This window comes from Bidens hawaiensis, unplaced genomic scaffold (genome assembly GCF_021521415.1).
Source record: "Bidens hawaiensis isolate Kalapana, Puna unplaced genomic scaffold, B.hawaiensis_p1.1 tig00049884_1, whole genome shotgun sequence".
NCBI classification, from domain to species: Eukaryota; Viridiplantae; Streptophyta; class Magnoliopsida; order Asterales; family Asteraceae; genus Bidens; species Bidens hawaiensis.
Genome location: NW_027498935.1, coordinates 14,022 through 36,635, shown reverse-complemented (window position 1 = coordinate 36,635; position 22,614 = coordinate 14,022).

Here is a 22,614-nt window from a genome sequence, read left to right as displayed (position 1 = left end):
AACTGGTTATGCGTTGAGTGCATGGCCCTGCATACCTTGAATAGGCCTTGTCTGCACGGAAAATAAGTGGTTAAATGCACCCCACGTGCAGAAGGAGACTTTGATTTTACTGTGGGGATTCCTCAACCCCACGATTCGCAGGTGGAACTTGGGAGTGGTCTGTCTGAGACGTTTGTGGTAGATGTCGCTCTCCTTGAGCGCATCCTCCCCATTCCTATTGCTACTGTCAAGAATATCCCGCCCGCGTGTCGCATGGCTTTTGCCCAGGCTTTGTTAGGGGGGCTCCGTAAAGTGGTGGATGCCCCGGGGTCTATTGAGGCTTGGGTTAAACTTTTGTTGTTGCCTCTCTGCACGTTACGTGTTGTCAAATTGGCTACTAGGCAGGAACGAAGGTTCGGTAACAGGAAATCGCTTCAATGTAGCTCCATTATGCGGGCTTTGGCTGTTTGGAAAGATGGGGCAGGTTTAGAAGAGTTGGTGCTACTGCTCCTTGAACTTCCTGTGATGTGGGATTGCCAACATAAAGAAGAGGGAGGGGGCACTATCAAGCAGTCCTCCGGAAGGTAGCGGATGGCCATTACACAACGGCGATCAAAGTCTTGTGTTCATCCGGGCTCTTAAAGGCCATCACAGTGCCTTTAAGACGGCCATTACACAGTGCCTCCGGGCTCTTAAAGGCCATCACTGATGTTGTCAATTTGTGGCTTGGGGGGCTTTTTCCTAAAGTTCTAGCGAAGTTCATTGCTTCGGCATCATTGACCCCCTGTTGAAGCCTGATAGTGGAATTAGACCCATCCCAGTGGGGGCCATTTGGAGAAGATTGGTGTCGAAAGTCGCTATGCGTAAAATAGGGAAAAAGGTGACTGCTTATCTAGGGGATTTCCAAGTCGGGGTTGGGATCCCTAATGGGGCAGAAGCGGTATTGCATAGTGCTAACAGATTTTTGAGCGCGTTTCATTCTGACGGGTCTCTGGCTATGCTCACTGTTGATTTTTCTAACTCCTTCAACGAGGTGGATCTGACGACCCTTCTTAGGGAAGTTAGCTACATATGTCCATCTATCTTCCCATGGGTCCATTTTTTATATGCTCTCCCCGCCCGTTATGGGGGGGATACTCATATTGGGGCTTTTACTAGGGTGCAGCAAGGGGACCCCCTTGGCCTCTTCTTTTTGTGTTGGTCCTTCATCCGCTCATCCTTAAGGTGCAGGGACATGTTCTTTGCCCTTCCATGCTTGGTATTTAGAAGATGGCACAATCATTGGTAAGGCTGAGGAGGTTGCTAGAGCGTTGGGCATTATTCGCTCAGAGGGGGGCGTCTCTAGGGCTTAGGCTTAATATTCGAAAAACAGAGATTTTTTGGCCGTCATGTGTTGATTCGAAGAAAGTGCCGGGTTTATTCCCTGGCGAGATTAGCAGGCCTGTGACGGGAGTTAAACTCCTGGGGGAGCGGTTAGTCGGGATGCAGGATTTATTCGGTCTATGCCAACTAAAAGAGCTTTGAGGGCGGTTGAACTTATGAAACGCCTGCCGGACCTGAGGGACCCCAAAGTGAGCTCCTTTTGTTGCGCTCGTGTATGGGGGTTGCTAAGTTAGTGTTTGGGCTCCAGACTTGTCAACCTGAACATGTCAAAGAGGCTGTGTCCATCTTTGATACGGGCCTGCGGAAGGCAATTGAAGATATTGTTGTGTGTGGAGGACCGCATTTTGGGGACCTCCAGTGGAGGTTGGCTTCCTTCCCTATGCGTTACGGAGGCTTAGGAATTTTCTCGGCTGAGGATGTCTCTGCATATGCCTTTGTGGCTTCCAGGTCCCAGTCGTGGAAATTTCAGGATCACATCTTGCGAAACGCTGGTGTTATGGGGGTAGTCCTGACTACTCTTTTGCACTTGGTAATATTGGAACAACTCTCCCAGACCTTGATTTAGGCGGTTTTATTGATAAGGAGACTGCCCCAATAAACCTCAACAAACCTTAGTGAGTGCTCTTTATGGTAAACACATACATGATTTGGAGGAGCGATTCGATATGACACCGAGACAAAAGGCAGTTTTAGCTTGTCTCAAGGGGGCTCATGCCCAGGATTTTTTGACTGTTGTGTCCATTGAAGGTCTTGGGCAACGGATGTCGGCTGTTGAATACAGAGCCATCCTTAAATACCGGCTTATGCTTCCTCTTTCCCCTCCAGATGAATCATGCCCCATTTGTTAAAAAGCTTGTTTGGACAGATTTGGTGAGCATGCCCTCCACTATAAGGAATTGCTGGCATTCAAGTATCATCATGACTGGGTTAGAGATGTCTTATGGGATGTGCTTAGGCGTGTCGGAATCTCAGCCAAGAAAGAGGCACCTATTAACTTTTTGACTGATCCGCGAGAGGGAAGATCCCTGTGGACGTTCTTGTGTTTGGCTGGCAGGGGGTAAGCATGCGTGTGTTGACCTCACTGGGGTGTCCCCGTTGGTGGGGCTAAGAGACAGTGGCTGGACAGGCGGTTTTGAGAGCGGAATCTAGGAAGGTTGCTAAGCATGAGGCAGCGTGTTTAGAGAATCAGCACGTGTTCATTCCATTTGCATTTGACATATTTGAATCCCTAGCTCCCGAGGCGGTTCGCCTTTTGGAGCGGGTGCAAAAGGTGTTGACCTCACTGGGGTGTCCCCGTTGGTGGGGCTAAGAGACAGTGGCTTCGTACCGGGACAGGCGGTTTTGAGAGCGGAATCTAAGAAGGTTGCTAAGCATGAGGCAGCGTGTTTAGAGAATCAGCACGTGTTCATTCCATTTGCATTTGACATATTTGAATCCCTAGCTCCCGAGGCGGTTCGCCTTTTGGAGCGGGTGCAAAAGGTGGTCCACAGTGACTCGCAAAGCCCGAGGAACCAAGGATTTATATTTAGTAGAATAGGCTTTGCGATTCAAAAGGGGATAGCGGCGCAACTTGTTGCTCGCTTACCCATTATCCAGATGTAGCTCGGTTTGTGTTATATTTAAAAGTGAGTAAATGAATTTGATTAAAAAAAATATGGAAACAACTTAACCTAGATTCAACCGACCCCACTAAAATCATGGAGACAATAACCACCTAAACATGGGATAGGAAGCATCCTCCACTACCTCCATATTCTCACACATGCTTAAAAAAGAAAACAAACAATTAACTTAAAACAAATAACTTGTTAAAAATGAACAAAATGACCCCTCATGCATATAGACCCGACCCGGTACACGTCATTCCACCCGCTTGAATTCGCCATGTCCATAAGGTGAAGGTCCGGTTCTTCATGAGCTTTGGCAAACATCATAAGTTGTAAGTTGTGGTTTCAAACACTTGTGGCCCGATTTATAAACTTCATCACAATAATAACATAAGCCCCTTGCCTGCCGGTCACGAACTTTGGCACAGGTGAGACGTCGTGCCTGAGTTGGAGCCAGAGTCGGAGTAGCCGACCGGGTAACGGGAACCGGTCCTATCAAACTAATAGCTTTTGGTTCTTCGCCAGAATTAGAGACATGGCCCAACTTCAGTTTCTCTTTCACAAGACATGCAATGGCAATGTCCTCGGATAAAGCACGTGGGGACTTCACTTTCACCTCTAAGCGGATCTCGTCCTTAAGCCCACCTACGAAATAACCAATTAAGAATGGATCTGGTAAGCCATCGACCCGACGGGAGAGGCATTCGAACTCCTCTTGGTAAGCCCCCACTGTGGTAATTTGTTTGAGGCGAGAGAGGGCTTCACCCGAATCCTCGTAATCGTTTGATCCAAATCGAGCATTGACAACCTTAGCAAACTCGACACAGGTCATTGGCCCCCGGACTTTTCGATCCACCGATGCCATTGTAGGGCGATGCCTTCAGGCGAATCGAAGCGAGGATGACTTTGTTTTCATCTTCCACCTTTTGAAACGAGAAATTCTGTTCGGCTTGATACAAACCAATGGGATCCTCACCATTGAACCGCGGAAATGATAACTTCATATGGGGTTTTAAGGAGCGTGAAACGGGTTTTCCACCATAGGTTGAGGGACCGAACGAGATCAGCTCCTGCTGTGCTTGCATGGTGGCGGTGAGGCTAGGGATTTCGATTAAGATCTTCTCGAGCATGGCGTCATGTTGCACTAGGCGCTCATGAGTTTGCTATTGTAACTCAGCATTTTAGAGCTTTCATGTTTCCATTGGATCGTCCGCTCTGATACCACTGATGTGGTTCTCACGGTAATTTAAATGGCCTAAGAATATTAAAGATTGAGATAGAAGAGATAGTAACTTGACTAAATTAATCTGCATGTCATTCATTAAAGAAAGAGCCCTTTAAATAGGGAAACAACCTAATCTAAACTCAATAGACCCCACTAAAATCATGGAAACAATAACCATCTAAACTTGGGATATGAAGCATCCTCTACTACCCCTCTATTCTCAAACATGCTTAAAAAAAAGAAAACAAACAATTAACTTAAAACAAATAACTTGTGAAACATGACCAAATGACCCCTAATGCATGCAGACCCGACCCGGTACACATCAGAGTACATCTAACGCATTTGATAACTATGTACCAAACATAAAACAAAAAAGTAAATAAAATAAACTTAATGTTTTCCAATGGCTATCTGCAACGTGACCCAAAAAAAATCTGTGGTGGTAGTGAAAGTACGTCGGACTTAATTCTTACTAAACAAATGAAACAGATCATAATTGAATTTCAAGGCTGTTAAAGGGAGTCTGAGTCAGTTAAAGCGTATTTGTGTCTTTTAGGGTATTTGCGTCTTTTAGTTGATTTATTTAAAATTATGATAATCCAATACTAATAGTAAGGCCGTAAGGGACACGTTTTGAACAGACAACTAATACAAGTGTAAGAAGATAAGTGAAGAAAAGATGTGCCCGCATTTTCGTAACTTTATAACCGTAAAACTAGCGTAATAAAATTTGTAAAACACTATCACGTAATTTTATTTAACTAGTTATATTTTGTGTTTGTGGCGTAACTACACTATTCGTGTAACTACGATAATGCCATCATGTGTTTCTCATCCTGCACTTCGCACGTTTATAACGTTAACAACATATATTTTGTATTCAATCAACCTCTATATCTTAAACACACACATTGAAAATGCTTCAAATAAAAATAAAGTGTTTCTTACGAATGGTAAGAACTAGTGGGTTTGTGACATGTGGCATTACAACCTGTAGTGAAAAATAATTCTAAGAAACTATGTCGGTTTTTGGTAATTTTACATCTCAACATTGATTAACATGATCCATTAATGACTATGATTTATTCCAAATATTCGTAGTAAACTACTTGTTTTTAAGATAACATTCCCCTAAAACAGACGTTTCGTATTTTCAGCACTAGTATAATATTCTAATTCTGAAATTTAATAATTAAATTTTGACCTGGACATGAGTGCATCCTGTGTTAATTGTCAAAGTAAACATATACTCCCTCCATCCCATTAAAAGTGTTCATATATTTTTTTTGTCACCTTATAAATGTTTACTTTCAAAATATATTAGCTTATTTTCAAGTTTACCCTTAAAAAGCTACAACTAATATTAATAAACAATATTGATGGACCTAATTTACAATGACATTATTGTCATTTGGTAAGTAAAAAAGTAATTATTTAATCTACCTTAAACTTTATGTTTTTTAAACCATGACAGTTTTAATGGGACGGAGGGATTATATTTTATTAATGTAGGATATTACCGAGTAATAAGCAAATATAATCAATACCTGCTGGTGGTGTTACTGTTGGTGGTGATGGGCGGATTGGTGGAGATGATTGTAATACTGGTGGTAACGTGATGTCCCGAGCAGTCTGATTAAAAAACCGATATGCCTCGTATCTAAAATTACACATAGGTAGAAGAATTCTTCCTCCAATTTTCCCATTAAAATATACTGAAATTCTATTGATTGCATTCTCCAAGCAATCACTACACTGTTGCTGCATTAGGTCTGGAGTACACTGCACAAACGCATAGAACGTTGAGAAACCTGGGCCAGGGGTGTTTCCACTGGCAAATTTCTGTTGTGAACCTCCAGCAGCAGCTTTTTCTCTCAGCCTTTTCATTAGCGGTCCTAGAGCACGATTGAACCCATCAATATCCGTTACGTTTTGGAGGTTAGCCAGATACGTATAAAACTTTACCCGTGTACTTCTCAATATAGTCTTGTTGGAGTATCTCAAGAAGCGTAGTATCCTATTGCGGACTTTTGGTTAGGGCAGAGTCGCGACAACATAGCAATCGAGTCATTAAGACAACTCTCGCAAACATCAGCATTGATGTCGCCTCGACAAAGGGCGACTGAGTTGGCTGTGTCATTCCCTTTGCCAATAGAGAGCTTGTAGAAACCTAGGCCCATGTTGGTGGTAGAGAGGGCGGTGTCAAGATTGCTTTTGTACATACTGTCTGCAGTATAGTTACCATCGTTTTCGCAGTAGTAGTGAAGGAAATCAGGCTGAGCTAAGGTGGTGAGATTGATCAAACAAATGGAGATAAAAGATAAAAAACCATAAGAGATGTTTTCTTGCAAGGATGAACATGTTTTCCGGGACTGGGGAGAGAAGAGATGCAGGATACTAAGTAGTTGGATAATAAATACAAGTCTTCTGTGTAGACTATTAATCGTTAGGTTTATTATATCTTCAACACAAGTAGTTTTCAGTCATTATATTCCAATCGATTATTCTAATCAAACATTGACCGGGTCAGAAGGAACGCATGCATGGAAATTACAAAGAACCCACATACACGGGTCCACCACATTGAATTAGTGAACTATGTAATGACATTACGGAATGACAATAATAGCTTCGACTACAACAAACTCATACAAACCGTCAAATCAATGCCACATTAAATTTCAAACTTTTCTCAAAAACCTTACTTTCTTTCACAACAACAAACTTCCACAAACTCATTAAAAAATATTAAATGTGTGTATATATAATATATATATGTGTGTGTGTAGGTCCGGTGACCGGATCAAACAACAAACAAACTAAGTACTAGTCATATTGGATCAACCTCTCAACTAGTTGGCAGAAACAACTAGCTAGGACCGAGATCTCGGATCTTGTGGTGTTAAGGAATAGGGGGGAAAGTTAGAGAGTGAAGGAGAGAGAATTAGTAGGCTGACAAGTATATTATGGCAAAAGGTTTTTTTGGTGTGTATGACACACACTATATATATGTGTGTGTATTATCATACACCCTTTCATTAATAAAGGCCCAATGGGCTTCAAATACATAAGGCCTCGGCCAATACATACACTCGTAAACAAACTAGAAACGTATACGAAACTAATTACAAATACGAAAGACTAATATCAAAACGGGCCTTACAATCTCCCTCTAGTCTTTGGTACTTGCTTTATTTTCTTCCCCACCACTCGCACTCGGACTCGTAGTCGAATACATCGTCCGGATCATCTTCAAATGGTTGCTTTTCAACAAGTAATCTGTCAAACTTGTTGAACTTTCCGACGATGGCGTCTGTGTTGTCACGATACAAAGAGAAAAAACGCAAATGCGACTCTACTAGTTTCTTGAGGTCGCGGAGTCCAAGTCCCGCTAGTTCATGCTCATCAAAGAACTTGAGCTCATGACTGCGAGTGCAATGTATAATAACCTCGCCGTGCTCGTTGTCGAACTCCCATGCAATGAAGTCGTGATGAAAGTCGTCCTTGAAAGGCATCCCATGAAAGATTGGCTCGCTATGGTCAACAGGCATTCTGTATATTCTTTCCTTGGACGGCTTGTTGGATAAGGGGTTGATCTTCTTTACCTTGAATGACCTACCCGGATTGACTGCGAACATCGGGTAGTCAACCCACCATTCTCTTCTTAAAAACCTTTTCTTGAACCATGATTTGATAGTGTCCTTGCTGTCGTCTCAAGCCATTGTCTTGCGAAAGAAGTTCATGTCAAGTTTCGACAGCGTGTGCATATCTCGCATAATGTAAGATCTCCAAACGTACGTGTGACAGCCCAACTTTTGCTATCTTTGTGGTATTTGGCTTACAAAATGATATTCAAATCATGGTAAGGCATCGACCTCCGTCGCATGCTTCCTATCCTGCTCACGCTATAGTATTTAATTCCTCTTCTTGACCAACTTCGAGCAGGAGCAGCAATAGGAGTGACAACGTGCTTATCAACGGCTGGCTCAACATTCTCCCCAGTTGGTGGTGTGTCGGGGTTGGGAGAATAGTTGGTGCCGGCATCACTTTGTTCTTTGTTTTCATCACCGGCTTTCTCAACAGTAGGAACGGTACCAGCAAAAGAACGAACATTTAGTAAAAAGGCAAGCTCAGCCTCTCCTTTGACGGCTCAACATCAGCCGCCTTATTTCCGGTAGCATCACCACTACCACTTCCACTTCCACTACCACTAGCATCACCACTACCATCACCGTTTCCACCACCACGAGGCTCATCTAGGTATCGTCCTCGTGGTCATCGTCATCATCATCATTTTCCTCATCATTATCCTCATCTCCACTATCAAACTCGTCATCATCATCCTAATCATCACCGTCATCACCACCACCTTGTGCTAATGGTTGTACATCATGATGAATAACCATAGCAGTGTAAACACAACACTTACTTGCTCACTAGTGATTGGTGCAATAAATGATGAGCTTTTAGTACTGACCTGCTCAGACAAAAAAACAGTAGTAACAACAGTCTCAGTGCCGGTAACGATTCCAACAACAACTTCAGGCTCATCAGCAGTCTTCGAGCCTAAACCTCCTTCTTATCCCATGGAGAGGAAGCCATGAACACTTCCTAGAGTTCCCTTTCGGCATCAGTGGCTAAACAAGCAAGCATGGTTTGTTGCCGGTTAACTTGCTCAGCCCTTGGCTCGGCTACACGAAGGAACCTCCGAAAGGTCCTCATCAGATGTACCCTCAAGTTCTCAACATCCTCATCTATTAACCGCATAACCTCCATCACAACAAGGTATCGGTTAACTAGTGACTCATTCGCACGCCCCTTGTTCAGCGCGTTGATTCTCCAACTCTTCTTCCAACAGCTCAACAAGATTTTGTAGTCTCACACTCTCTCCCATAACCCTTCTCACATCCTTCTAGCCCACTCACCCTTAAAGACAAACGTTCAAAGTCAATCCACACTTTATCAAGTGTAGGCTCAATCTCCCTTATGAATTTTTCAGAAAAGTTAGAAGAAAAGGGAAGATCAGTCTCCAAATATATGACTCGAGACTCAAGGCTTTCCATATCAAAGTGTTGTTCAACATTTTGCAGAATATTCTTGTTAATTATCAGTTGCTGATTGTCAATTCTCTTCTGCAAGTGGTTGATCCAGTTTTGCTGGCTTGATCAAGGTCACGTCTTTCTTGAAGAATAGCCAACTGATTGGCCAAGGCATCACACTTACGAGTGACCTCCTGGTTGATGGCTTGTTGATCTTTTAAGAAGTTGATGAACATGAGTTCCCGTTTTGCACGGTTCTCATTAGCCTATTCCAGTGCCGCGAGCCTATTGAGGATAGGATCTTTGAACACGGGAGACTTCTTCGATTTCCCACTTGAGATAGTGATGTCAATCACATGGCTCCTATGAGTTGAGGTAGGTGTGGTGTCTATGGTTGAGTGTGGTGTGGTTGGGATATGTAAGGTTAAGGTTAAGGTTAGGATGGATGTGGGTACGGTTAAGGGTAGGCTGGTTGTTGTGGTGGTTGTTTTTATGGTGGTTGAGGTGGGTTGGGTCGGGCTAGATGTAGTGAATGTGGATGCCCAAAATGATGTGTCTCTAATAGGTGTGGTGAATAGGTAAGTAGGTGAGGTAACCGGTATTGTGGTCCTAGGTGAGGTGGAAGTTTCAGTTTGGGTGGTTATAGGTATGTCCTCAAACATGGAGGGCATTGGTTCGTTTAAGCGGGCTGGGGAGGTCTCGGGTGAGGTAATGTGTTCATCTACGAGGGATGGCTTTTGGGTTTTGGGTTTCTTCCTGATGACGATTTTGAGTCTAGGTTTTGTTGGAGCCAAAGGTGAGGTCATTTTGGTTTTAGGTGAGAGTGGGGTTTTGGTTTTGGTTATTTTGATTTGGTTTTCTTGGAGGGCTTTTAGGGTCTTGGCTAAGGTCCTAGGTGATCCTATGTGTGGGTCGGGAATGGTGGTTTGTGGTGATGTGGTTTGGGTTGCTAAGGAATGGGATACCATCTCAGAAACCGAAGGAAAGGTTACATGGAGTTGAGGCACTTTAGAAGGAGAAGACTTCTTAGAGTCCTTTGCCTTCTTCAACCTTTTGGGAGGATGATCAGGCTCGTCTTCCTCCGCAGCAGATCCCTCAGAGGACTCACCCTCCAAATCCTCAGATGGTGGATTAGACTCTTGTATGTCACCTTCAGGTTCATCAACAGGCTCATCAACTTGTTCTTTCTCCTCATTATCATCACCTTCATCCTGACCATCATCAGGATCATCATCATCATCGTAATCCCCATTCTCCTCTCCAGCTTCTACCTCATCACTATTAGACTCTGTCTCCTTGAACTGACCAATCTTAACACCCGGCTGCTCACCTTGATACTGATGAGAACTTCTACCAGTAGGCTTTAGAATAGTAGTCATGGCCACTTGTTTTGCCTCCTTGACATGAAAAGGCTCAATAAACTCAACTGCATTCCCTTCTTCATCAATTTCATTAGTTTTCACAGGTTTGGGTGTATCAGGAAGCAAGAAATCCAAAATTATTTGGATGAATCGAGGATACATCATCCTTCGCTTCTTTATAAGCACATTCTGTTGTATAAATCTAAAGAACAGTTTAGAATAATTGTATCTTCTTCCCCTAGTCAAACTTAGCATAACTCCAACCCAGTCAGCGTTCAGTTTGTCAAACCCGCCCTTTTGATAAGATAAACAGTGAGCAACAATGTGAAACAAGAGCTACCAATAATTCAGTAGATATTTCTTCTCACAAGTAGACCATTCAACTTCATAATCAATATCCTCAAAAAAATTTCTTATTTGTTCATTTGAAAAGATTGTGCAAGGATCACCGGCATTATCTTGAATCTGAAGAGCCTTTCTGATAACATCTTCAGTAACAGTCACCTTCACATTGTTAATCTTTGAAGTAATCCTTGAACTGTCTTTCTTTGTCCTAGTATTTTCCCAAAATTGTTTAATCCAAGAATAGTGAATCTCTGGATCAGCTGAGATTGCAAACGATAAAGGACAAATTTGTAATCCTTTGGTCATGGAAACAAATACTTTGAGCTTTTTCTTTGTCGGGATCTCCAAAGAACAGAAGATGTTATGACCCTTGAAGATGTTATTTTAAAAACAAATTCAATTCGAATACAATTTTGTGTTAGAAGACTTTGTACTTGAAGCTTCTCACCCTTTCGAATACAAAAGCATTCGAATACACAAACTCATTCAAATACATATGTATTCGAGTACAAATTCCACAAGCGTAAAGTACATTCGAATACAATTTACTTGGTCATTTCTCATCACTATTTCATTCGAATACATTGTATTCGAATACAAATTTAAGTTCGAATACATCAGCCTTATACACTTTTGAGATTCTCAATTAACAACCTATTCGAATAAGGTATCCTTATACAACTTGAGAGTTCAATATGTATACCCAAATACAGTTCTATTCGAATCCAGGATGATTCGAATACATATATTCAAACACAAATTCATAATGAATTTAATCCCTTAAGCAGTTTTCTGGGTCTGTCATCGAACAACTTGAAGAACTGGACAGCTCAAGAATATGTTCAAACAAAGATTCTGGGTTTTAAGAACCCTAGAACACCGAAGCCCTAAGAAAAATGAAAAACTATACAAAAAATTTGTAAAAACTCAATTAAATCACCCTATAGACTCTTTAGGACATCGATACCCATAATCAATCATCAATTTATGCAGAAAACATCATAAGAACAGTCAATCGCACATGAGCAATTCGTCAGAATTGTTTATATGACCAGAAAAACAAGAAAAATCATGAAAAGTTGTTAAGATTATTACCACTAGGAAGTTTTCCATGATTTATAGATGATTAAGTGTGATATTAAAGTAAATTTGTGTGATTGAATTGAAAATCCGATGAAGATTAAGGGCGGCGGCCGTGAGAGAGGGTTTAGAGAGAGAAAGAGTGGATAATGCTTTTTAGTGGATAAAAATGAAAGAAAATTTTGAAAAACTTATTTATAGGGTCAACCTATCTCGCGATAAGGTCAAAACTCCTCGAGATTTTAAACGATTTTACACTCTCGACCCCCGAACTCTAAAAATGTTTTCAATTTTAAGCCCGCAAAATATTTACCCACCGATTCCAAGCATTTTAAATATATGCAATATATATTTTTGTTGGGTCAACACTTAACAACTTTGCATCTAAGACCATGTTGAATACATTAACCAGTTTAACTAAATACTTAAAAATTAAAATAAAATTTTGAAATTAAATAAAATAAAAGTTTTAAAATAAAATTAAAGGAAAATAAAACTTTAACAAAAGTAAGATTTATACAAAATTAAAATTTTAAAATAACAACAAAATTGAAAATAAAGGTAAAATAAGGTTTTAAATAAAACTAAATAAAATGTGGAATTAAAATAAACTTAAAAATTAAAAATAAAAAAAATAAAAATAAAATCAAAGGTAAAATAAGGTAAAAATAAAATTAAAGAAAATACAAGTTAAATTAATTTTAACATGTAAATTAAAATGAAATAAAAACTTAAAAATGAACTAAAATTTACAATTAAGATACAAAGAGAAAATTAATATTATATTAATTATATTAAATAATTTACAAAATTCTATTGATACTTGTTTTTGATGAGAAAGATTACCACATGGAATCATATTGTGTATAGCGTCATAGATCACACTTCTATTTGGATATTATTATGCCAAGAACCCAAAGTCGATTGTAGATATGTTGATCCATTTTAAACTTAACAAGTATTTTGATTTGAACGTGGTACGTTAAGGTATAATTAGGCACAATACTTGTGTGGTCCTCTGTTAATCCAACATGTTACAGACTCCATCATACCTCGTGCAAAGTTTGTGTTCATCAGTATCACCACGAATTGACTCCGACCCCCTAATAATCGATCAAATCATTTTGAGCTTTCATAAACTTTTTGCAAACTTTTTCTTTCAAACAATATGTAAACCATGGACTTATATGCCATATGGATTTACAAGCCTTCATATAAAGTGTTTATGTCTTACTTGTTTGCCCCACGTCACGTAGTTCTAATATACCCCTTTTTGTTTGATAAAATTATCAACATTTTTGTTGTTGATATTTGAATACTTTTTGAGCATTTTGCAATTTTTCTGTTTTTTCAATAATTTTTGATATTTTTTAATATTCGAAGCCAAAGCAAGAAATAAGTTTTCATTGTGACCAATCATTAACGGGCTCGTGTATGACAGACTATTAGGAATTTTGCCTTATTGATATGACTTATTTGGAGTCGGCAACCACTTCATAAAAGTGTAGCTGTAACAACCCCAATTTTAGGGCTGATTTTTTTTAACTAGAAGATACCGACTCAATTTTCAAAGTTCATGCTACCATAGAACAAATAGTAGGACACGCGATACAACAACATTGATAACCAACCATAGTATAACTAATATGTCTGGTAGTCTCAACCCACCAACATTATATATCACAATTAGGATTGGTCCTATAACAATAATCCTGAACCCAAATCATCTACACACAACATCTATAAATAAATTTTTACTATCTTACATCAAGTTATAAAAATCATTAATTATATAAATATGACATAAAATATACTAGTTGTCTAACAAATTATTTACTTACCTGTAAATAACAACTAAATAATTAATAATAATCTGAATAATAAAAACTTCTCCACTAATAACCTATATATGTAAATATCAAAATAAAAAGATTTAATAGACATACAAAATTTAAATCAAATGCACATGTTATGTTCCGAATATGGATATGACCAGCCTCATGCCCATAAACTGTCAAGTCTTAATTACACACATATATATATATATATATACTAGTTTAATCCTCCCGTGTTACGGGGGTTTATTCAAGTTTTTGTTTTAATCGTTTTGATATTTTTTGATGATATAATTTATTTTTTAACGTAGTTTTGTTTTAATTTAATACATATATATTAGTTTGTTATTATATTTTTTAGCGTTTTGCGTTTTCTCAATTGAGATGTATAAGTTTTTTAGATTTATAACGAACAAACATAAACGGACACGAACATGTTGATTTTTTTAAATGAACAAAAATATTTGTCTAATGAAAAAGGGGACGTTGATGTAGTTGACAATGGTGGGTGGTATCGGAAGTTAACAGGCGATGGAGATGGATAGCAACAGAGAACATGTAAAAGAAATAGATTAAATTAGGTTTAATGATGAAAGTGTTTACCAATAAATGAGATCTTATAACCCATTTGAGGGCTATTAGGGTTTGGTAAGACCCATAACCGTGGAAATTATTCTTTAATGGTTAAATAAATGATGTTATAACCCGTTTAGGAGTTATCTGGGTTTGGTGAGACCCATGACCCGCAAAAGTTATTGTTTGATTATGAAAGAGTTTCATAAATATATGAAATGTTATAACCCATTTAATTACTATCCGGGTTTGGTGAGACCCATACCCACGAATTCGGGTTAAATGCATGAAAAGCCTCCATTTAGAAATCAAGCAATCTGGTGACTCTAGATAGGGGGGGAACAACCTGAGAGCGACACGTAGGATTTTATGGTAGACAATTATATAGATAATTAGATATATAATTTTTTTTTATAAAATCTCTAGTTAAGCCTATGACCCAAAGAATAAAATTTGAGACCTCTAAATCCATCAAAAACTCTGCAAGAAATCCCTCCAAATCGTTTATCCACATCCCATTAAATCTCACCAAATCTATACAAAGATTTACAAAATATTCTACATTCTCTCTATGCCTCCTTCTCTCATACGACTTTTTATTCAAACCTAATAGCTATCTTACTTCTAAATCTTAAACATATCTCAATGATATCCCTGTACCCTCTGCAAGTAAAGATCTTTTTTCCATATCTTCATGATTCCCCAAAATTGATATAGCAAAAGATCATGACAAAAGATCATGTGCAGGTCCTCCACCATTCACAAAGACTTTTTGCAATTCTATAAGTACTCCATGAAATCCCCCGGTTGTTATTCATCTCAAAACTCAATTGTTTTCTCCATGTATTGTAGCCATAATCGACTCCCTTTAAAGTCACAGTTGATCCCCAGAAGGTCCTTTAAAACAATCATCATGTTCATCAAGGTAAACGCCTAAAACAACCTTGGGTTCTTGCCACTCCTTGTCCTTACTCTTTGATTGTATGCACCCATGCAGACCCACAAGTATTCCAGCCATAAAAGGCCACGAAACCTCATGTTCCATTCTGTTTTGCTGCTGGAAATCGAGCCCAAGAAAGATTCCAGCTAGAAACAAACTTCAAACGAAAGATACAATAAGAAATCGTATATAAAGCCAATGATGATTCTTCATTCACCCACATATCAAACATTCCTTGCCAACCTCTTATGATTTCTTTGGGCCTTTAAACCACAAAGTTCGAGTCCTGAAAGCCCTCTTAATCTGCCCAGGAAGAACCAATAGTTTTCATCAATCCTATATGTTGTATCAATCAAGAACATTCTCCAATTGTGAACCTTTGCTCACTTGTTTTGCTGCTGTGATCAAACCAAGAAAGATTACAGAAGAAATCATCAATCGGTTCTCTCCTACACTCTCTCAACCTTGTAACTATGATACCCACAAATGATGTTCTAAGTCCTAATCATTCCTAACTAATTAACACAGAAAGTCTCAGCCCCTTTTGAACCCTCAATCACGTTCACAATAGCCCAAAATAGGTTCCCAAGTTCGAGCCAGCAAACTTACGAGATAGGTAACACAATCTCGGACTAGTCACGCATTGCAAGTTTTCTTCATTGACTTGTTGATTTAAGTCCTGATCATTCAGGAGCTATTTACACAGGAGAAAATCAGTAATCATATCCCAGCCCCTCATCAAGTCCTAAGATAGATCCTACTAAAGGTAACATAAAACCCAACTTTAAGCTTCCGAATTCATGTGTATTTCTTCATTTTCTTCAATCTATCTTCTTTAGCTCTTTGTATCATCATTCAATGTTTATCACAAGACTCTTGACATCCTTGAAGTCATCCAATCGTACTTACATTCGGCCATACAAAGAGGTACACATCTACTCCAAAAAGATTCTGTCTATTCTTGAGTTTTACACAACATATAGGCACATATGATATCCTTAACAACCAAAACATTATAAACACTAAAGTTCCCGTTATCCTAACCACACTAACCTGTCAAAGTGGTCCTTTGATCGAAAGCCCGTTTCACACAACATTAAAACCGTAACACTGTTAGAATAGATGTCGAAGGGACTGACAAACTAACAATATATAAAGTCCAAGAAAATCTATAAAAACCATATATTACATTATAGTAAGTAAATTGTTATAAAAGTTATTTTTAAGAATAACCACCGAAGATTAAAGTTCTAAAACTACTACACGGTAAACCAAACACAAATGCGTTAAAATCCGGAACCAGCACCGGAACCTTTAAACCGGGTATAAGCTAATGAAAAGTGATTATTAACATATCATACCATAAGAATATTGTCTAAGTCATTTTGGTAAGTATAAGTTGTTAGTTACAATTTTAGTAGTTAAAAACCAGGTAAACACGTTAATAACTTGAGACCATAAAAACATTAATATCTTTGGACCTGGAGTTTTCCTAAACTCATCTATTATAAGTATCATTAAAATGGGTTTATAAGTCATCCAACTATAATTTGTATATTAGTTATTATGCTTTTCACCGATTCATACAACCGTACGAAAACATGAACTAGCGTACTTAAGGATGAATCTAAAAGATCATAATATTACATGTTACCAATCTTATGAAATGAAATTTAGGGAAAAATTTAGATAAATATATTCCTAACCGATACTACCAAAACTGCACAATAAAAGATTTACTGATAAAAGGCGTTTTAGAACATTTTACATAAATATGGTATTCTTTTCCAGTAAATTATTCGTTAAAGTATTATAATTATTTTCTAAGTTTTAAAACAACCTATTCACTAATTACGCGATTGCGCTTAAAAAACACGGTTTCTACCGAAACAGGTGAATGTGTGTTTTCAAGCTATATAATCTTTATAAAGTACTTAAACCCAAAGTATTTTTTTTTTCTATTTGTATAAATTGAGATAATTTTTTTATAATTTCTAATTATTCTTTCTAACAAAAAGCAATACATTTTTGAACTTTGAATATAATCTCATAACAAAGGAACTAGTTTTGCAGATATCTTAAAGTCATACTATAGGGAATCTAGCGGGTAACTATATTATTTTAATATGTGAATACGTATCCTTAAGTAATTATAAGCATAAATATATAAAACCCAACGAACATGTGTTTTGGACAAAAAGCGAACCAACAAACCTTACGGTGCCAACGAAACTAACAATACAAAGTGATTCATCAGTTGGACTTTAACTAACAAATTATTATGAGCTATATTTGCACTAATATTTAAGCTAAATCTATTAAGTTGAAAACTGAACCTTCCTAATTTTAGAAACTATAACTTTGTAAGATATTATTTATATACCCTGTTATTTATCTTGTCACATGACTAATAATACCATATAGTAAAACACATACTATTACCACTTTCTCAATAAAGAAACGTTGTTACAACTCTTGACACAATAAACCAACACAATCCCAAACAACCTTAGTTAGGGTATTAACATATGCAACATAGGTCACGAGCACATATAAAATGATGCATATTACGTTTAGTTACATGTTATATGCATTTAGAGATGTCTATCAAATGGAGACGTTTATGGCGTAGCATACAAGATTTAAGATTTCTGTAGTATGTTTTCTTCACGCATAGACCAGGTGAGTTCATGCACGACCCTTTTTCTTAAATTTTTGGGTGGATACATGCTTCTATGTGTTTTTAAACTTATTGGTGTATTATTAATCAAGACCTATTTAGCTGCCTTAAACAATCCCCGACTTTGTAGCACAATCATTACCTACGAAAAGAGCCATGGGATATATAGGTAGTACTATCTGGGAGACCCCGCACACAGTGGGCCTACATCATGGGACGACCACCCGCTGAATGATAAAATGTATATCTTGTGACATATATCGGCGCCATTTGTAACTTATGTTGGGCAGACATAAGTGTAATTTGACCCATAACAATAAGGGGTATGGGTAAGGGGTATTTATTTTAGATGTTCACGGGTCGTGGACACTGGTTTGATTGTGAACTTTTTTAATATGCACCATACTATTTGGATCAGTTTTATATAAATGTCTTCATAACTTTTTATAACTTAAACTTATGAACTCACCAACTTTTTAGTTGACCCAATTATTTTAAGCATGTGTTCAGGTACTTTTATTCGGATATAGAGATTTAGAGTCTTATACAAGAGTTCGTTTAGAGATAGAAAATCCTTTTAGAAGACTTATGTCGAACCATAGAGCTTAACATGAAGAAGTCGTACATTTTCACCTAATTAGATGGTAGTTGAATTTCTAGCTTTGTAGTTGTATTAGACACTTGATTGTAACTTTGACCTAGTGTCTTAATATAAATTTGTTATCTTATTTCCGTTGTGTTTTGGTTGGTATTCAATCGTCATGTCAAGCCCCCTAGTCGGGGTGTGACAGTAGCCATTAGCATATGCAGATTTAAGTTTATATCATTATGATAATTACTCATTTGTTAAGCATATCTACACATCAAGAAATGATCTTGTTGGATTTTGATTTACTCTTTTCATGTGCTAGGATCACCTAGGACAATTTCTTATCATGTTCCAAAGGTCGGATCGATTTCTCAAAATTTTCTAAAATTTTAATATTAACCGACTCCCTCTAAGCATGAGCTCCCTCTAAACAGGAGATTATACTTTTGAAACTTTTTCTGATTTTCTTAAATAAAATAAATTAAATAATGTAAAATATTTTTGGTTAGTCAAGTCACTCATTTTTTATTTTCTTAACAAAGGTAAAATCTTTTTTGTGAGTTAAAGTTAACTCTTTTTCTCCCTCTAAAATTGAGACACATTTAAAAAATATTTACAATTTTATATATAAAAAAAAGATAGAAGGAAAGACAATTTAAAACTAAAAACAAATTAAAAAAATTTAAAAATTTAAAAATTTTAAATTAAAAAGAAATATAAAAATAAATTTAAAAATTAAAATTTGAAATCTTTAAAATAAAAGAGAATTAAAATAAACTTTTAAATGAAAAGAAAATAGATAAATTTAAATTAAAAGCCTTTTAAAAGAAAATAAAAAAAATAAAACTTAATTTGAACAAAAGAAATCATGCCAAGTGACTCAACGAGAACAAAAATCTGGCACGATCAAAAGCTTTAGTAATACAGATCTGCAAAGTTGTAATCAGTATGGACCCGTTCTATTGTGACAAGTTTCCGGTCATAAAAATCATGAATAAAATGCGTTCGGATGTCAATATGCCTTGTCTTAGAGTGTTGGACCGGATTTTTCACAACACACACATCTGCCTCATTGTCACACTTAATCGGGGTGTTAAATAAATTCAAACCGTAATCCAACAGCTGATGTTGGATCCATATGACCTGAGAACGGCAACCAGAGGCAGTAGTGTATTCCGCTTCAGCAGTGGAGGTGGACACGGTGACTTGTTTCTTGCATTGTCAGGAGATCAATCTGTCACCTAGGAACTGACATCCACCCGATGTTGACTTTCGATCAAGATTACATCCCCATAATCGTTATCGGTGTAAGCATGCAGTACCATAGGGGAGTCTTTGGGATACCAAAGACCTAAGCAAGGTTTTCCTTTAAGGTACCGAAAGATGCACTAAACAGCAATTAAGTGGGGCTCTTTCGGATTACTTTGATATCTGGCACACTGACAGACAGGGAACATGATGTCCGGTCTGCTGGCAGTGAGATACATCTGGGAGCCGATCATGGATCTATAGAGATGTTGATCAAGGAGCAAGCACAAGTCGGGTAGCAATCAAAGTGAGAAAGGGAGGTAAGCCTTTGAACCCGAATTTTGAATTTTTGAACGATGTCACGAACATATTTTTCTCGATGAATCAGAATCCCATCGTCCTTTTGTTCAACTTGAAGACCCAAGAAGAAACTCATTTCTCCCTGCGAACTCATCTTAAACCGATTCTGGATGACCTATTTCTCAAAATTTTCTGATATTTTAATATTAACCGACTCCCTCTAAGCAGGAGCTTCCTCTAAACAAGAGATTATACTTTTGACTCTTTATCTGATTTTCAAATAAAATAAATTAAATAATGTAAATTATTTTTGGTTAGTCAAGTCACTCATTTTTTATTTTCTTAACAAAGTAAAATCTTTTTGTGAGTTAAAGTTAACTCCTTTTCTCTCTCTAAAATTAAGACATATTTAAAAAATAATTACAATTTTGTATAAAAAAAGATAGAAGGAAAGACAATTTAAAACTAAAAGTAAAACCTAATTTAGACATAAGGTAAATTAAAATGAAAATAGAAGTAAAACATAAAAATACAAATACTTGAGGGAATTGAATAGAATACAAATGACTTGAATTAAAAAGGACTATAGCTGATGTATTCGAATAGGAAGGATGTATTCGAATAGAGTGTATGTAATCGAACAACCAATTATATTCGAACTGGATGATGTATTCGAATTACAATTTTATTCGAATTGTACTTGTATGCTAATTCGAATACATTAGTCTTGAAGCTTTGAACCCTGTAATTGTATGCGAATTACACATGTATTCGAATCCTACTTTGGAAAGTCACCAACCAACTTTCTGTCACCTTTTACAATACATTCCTTTTGCATGAATGTCATAACTTTTGTAGTAAATCTCACAAACACCAACACAAACACCAACTTTTGTGAATTCAAACACCAAATTAACAAACTTTCACGAACTTTTTAACACATACTTTGAAGATCTAGAACATAGAAACCTTTATTTCTTGAACCTTTTGAAGAACATATGAACTCGAACCCACTTTTTCTTGAAAATTCGTCTTTTCACACACACAAGACCAAAATCCAAGGTTGTGACCCAAGATCTACAACTAGTATAGCCCGAAAGTTATGATACCAATTGCAGGTCCCGTGACCGGATCAAACAACAAACAAACTAAGTACTAGTCATCTTGGATCAACCTCTCAACTAGTTGGAGGAAACAACTAGCTAGGACCGAGATCCCGGATCTTGTGGTGTTAAGGAATAGGGTCGAAAGTTAGAGAGTGAAGGAGAGAGAGTTAGTAGGTTGATAAGTATCTTATGGCAAAAGGTTTTTTTTTTTGGTGTATGTGATACACACACATTATATTTGTGTGTGTATTCTCATACACCCTTTATTAATAAAGGTCCAATGGGATCCAAATACATAAGGTCTTGGCCCAATACATACAAACGTAAACAAACTAGAAACGTAAACGAAACTAATTACTGTTTTGGACAAAAATCTACTAAGGATCAAGTATCCAAATTCGTAAATATGAGGTAAGGTGCTAACACGATAATGACTAATGTATGAGCGTGATATTGACAAACACGATGATTTGATCACGAGGGAAAAAGCCCTTAACCAAGATAGTCTTACTTAGGTCAAAACTTATCGAGGTAATCGTTGGTAAAATAGCTCCGGTCAAGGATTAATAGGATAATCTTTGGTCGAAGTATCTTAGTCAATGATCAACAAGATAACCTTTGGTAGACGAGTATATGGTTATCCGTCAAGTTTATTAATGAACAAAAGATGGTTACATATGTTTTTGGAGTATATGATCGAAATTACAATGTAAGCTAGTGTGTAGAGAGAATTATTGAATTCGCTCTAGTGTGTGTGAGAATACAAGTGTCTTTTCTATTCGATCATTACTCGTTTAAATAATATAACGATAATAACAACATCTCCTAATTACACAGAGGTCCTCCACTAGCCGCTCCATGACTTTGACCACGTGCGTATAGTCGTTCAGTAGCGAGATAAGCGGAAGAACGAGTCACACAACCGTTGGTGATATTTAAACTTCGATCTTCTAGAGAGTTCGTCCATAGCTAGCTGTGTTGAATTAGGATCCTATATCCATGTTCCAGCTATAGAATGTTCCATGTGGATAATTGATGCATATGCGTCTCCAAGTTGATACACCTGTCTAACACATCACCATACTAAATGCAATCATTAGTAAACAGACAATACCGAGGATCGTCGATCCTTTATATCCTGATATATATTTCAAGGATAAACTATCCATAAGACAGCTATGGATAAAGGATCCTCAGTATAAAAATCGTGGCCTAACAATTACAAATACGAAAGACTAATATCAAAACGGGCCTTACAGTGTGTATGTTAGAGAGATGCCACCTCACCTAGTCCTTTGCAAGTTTGTAGAGACAAACTTGT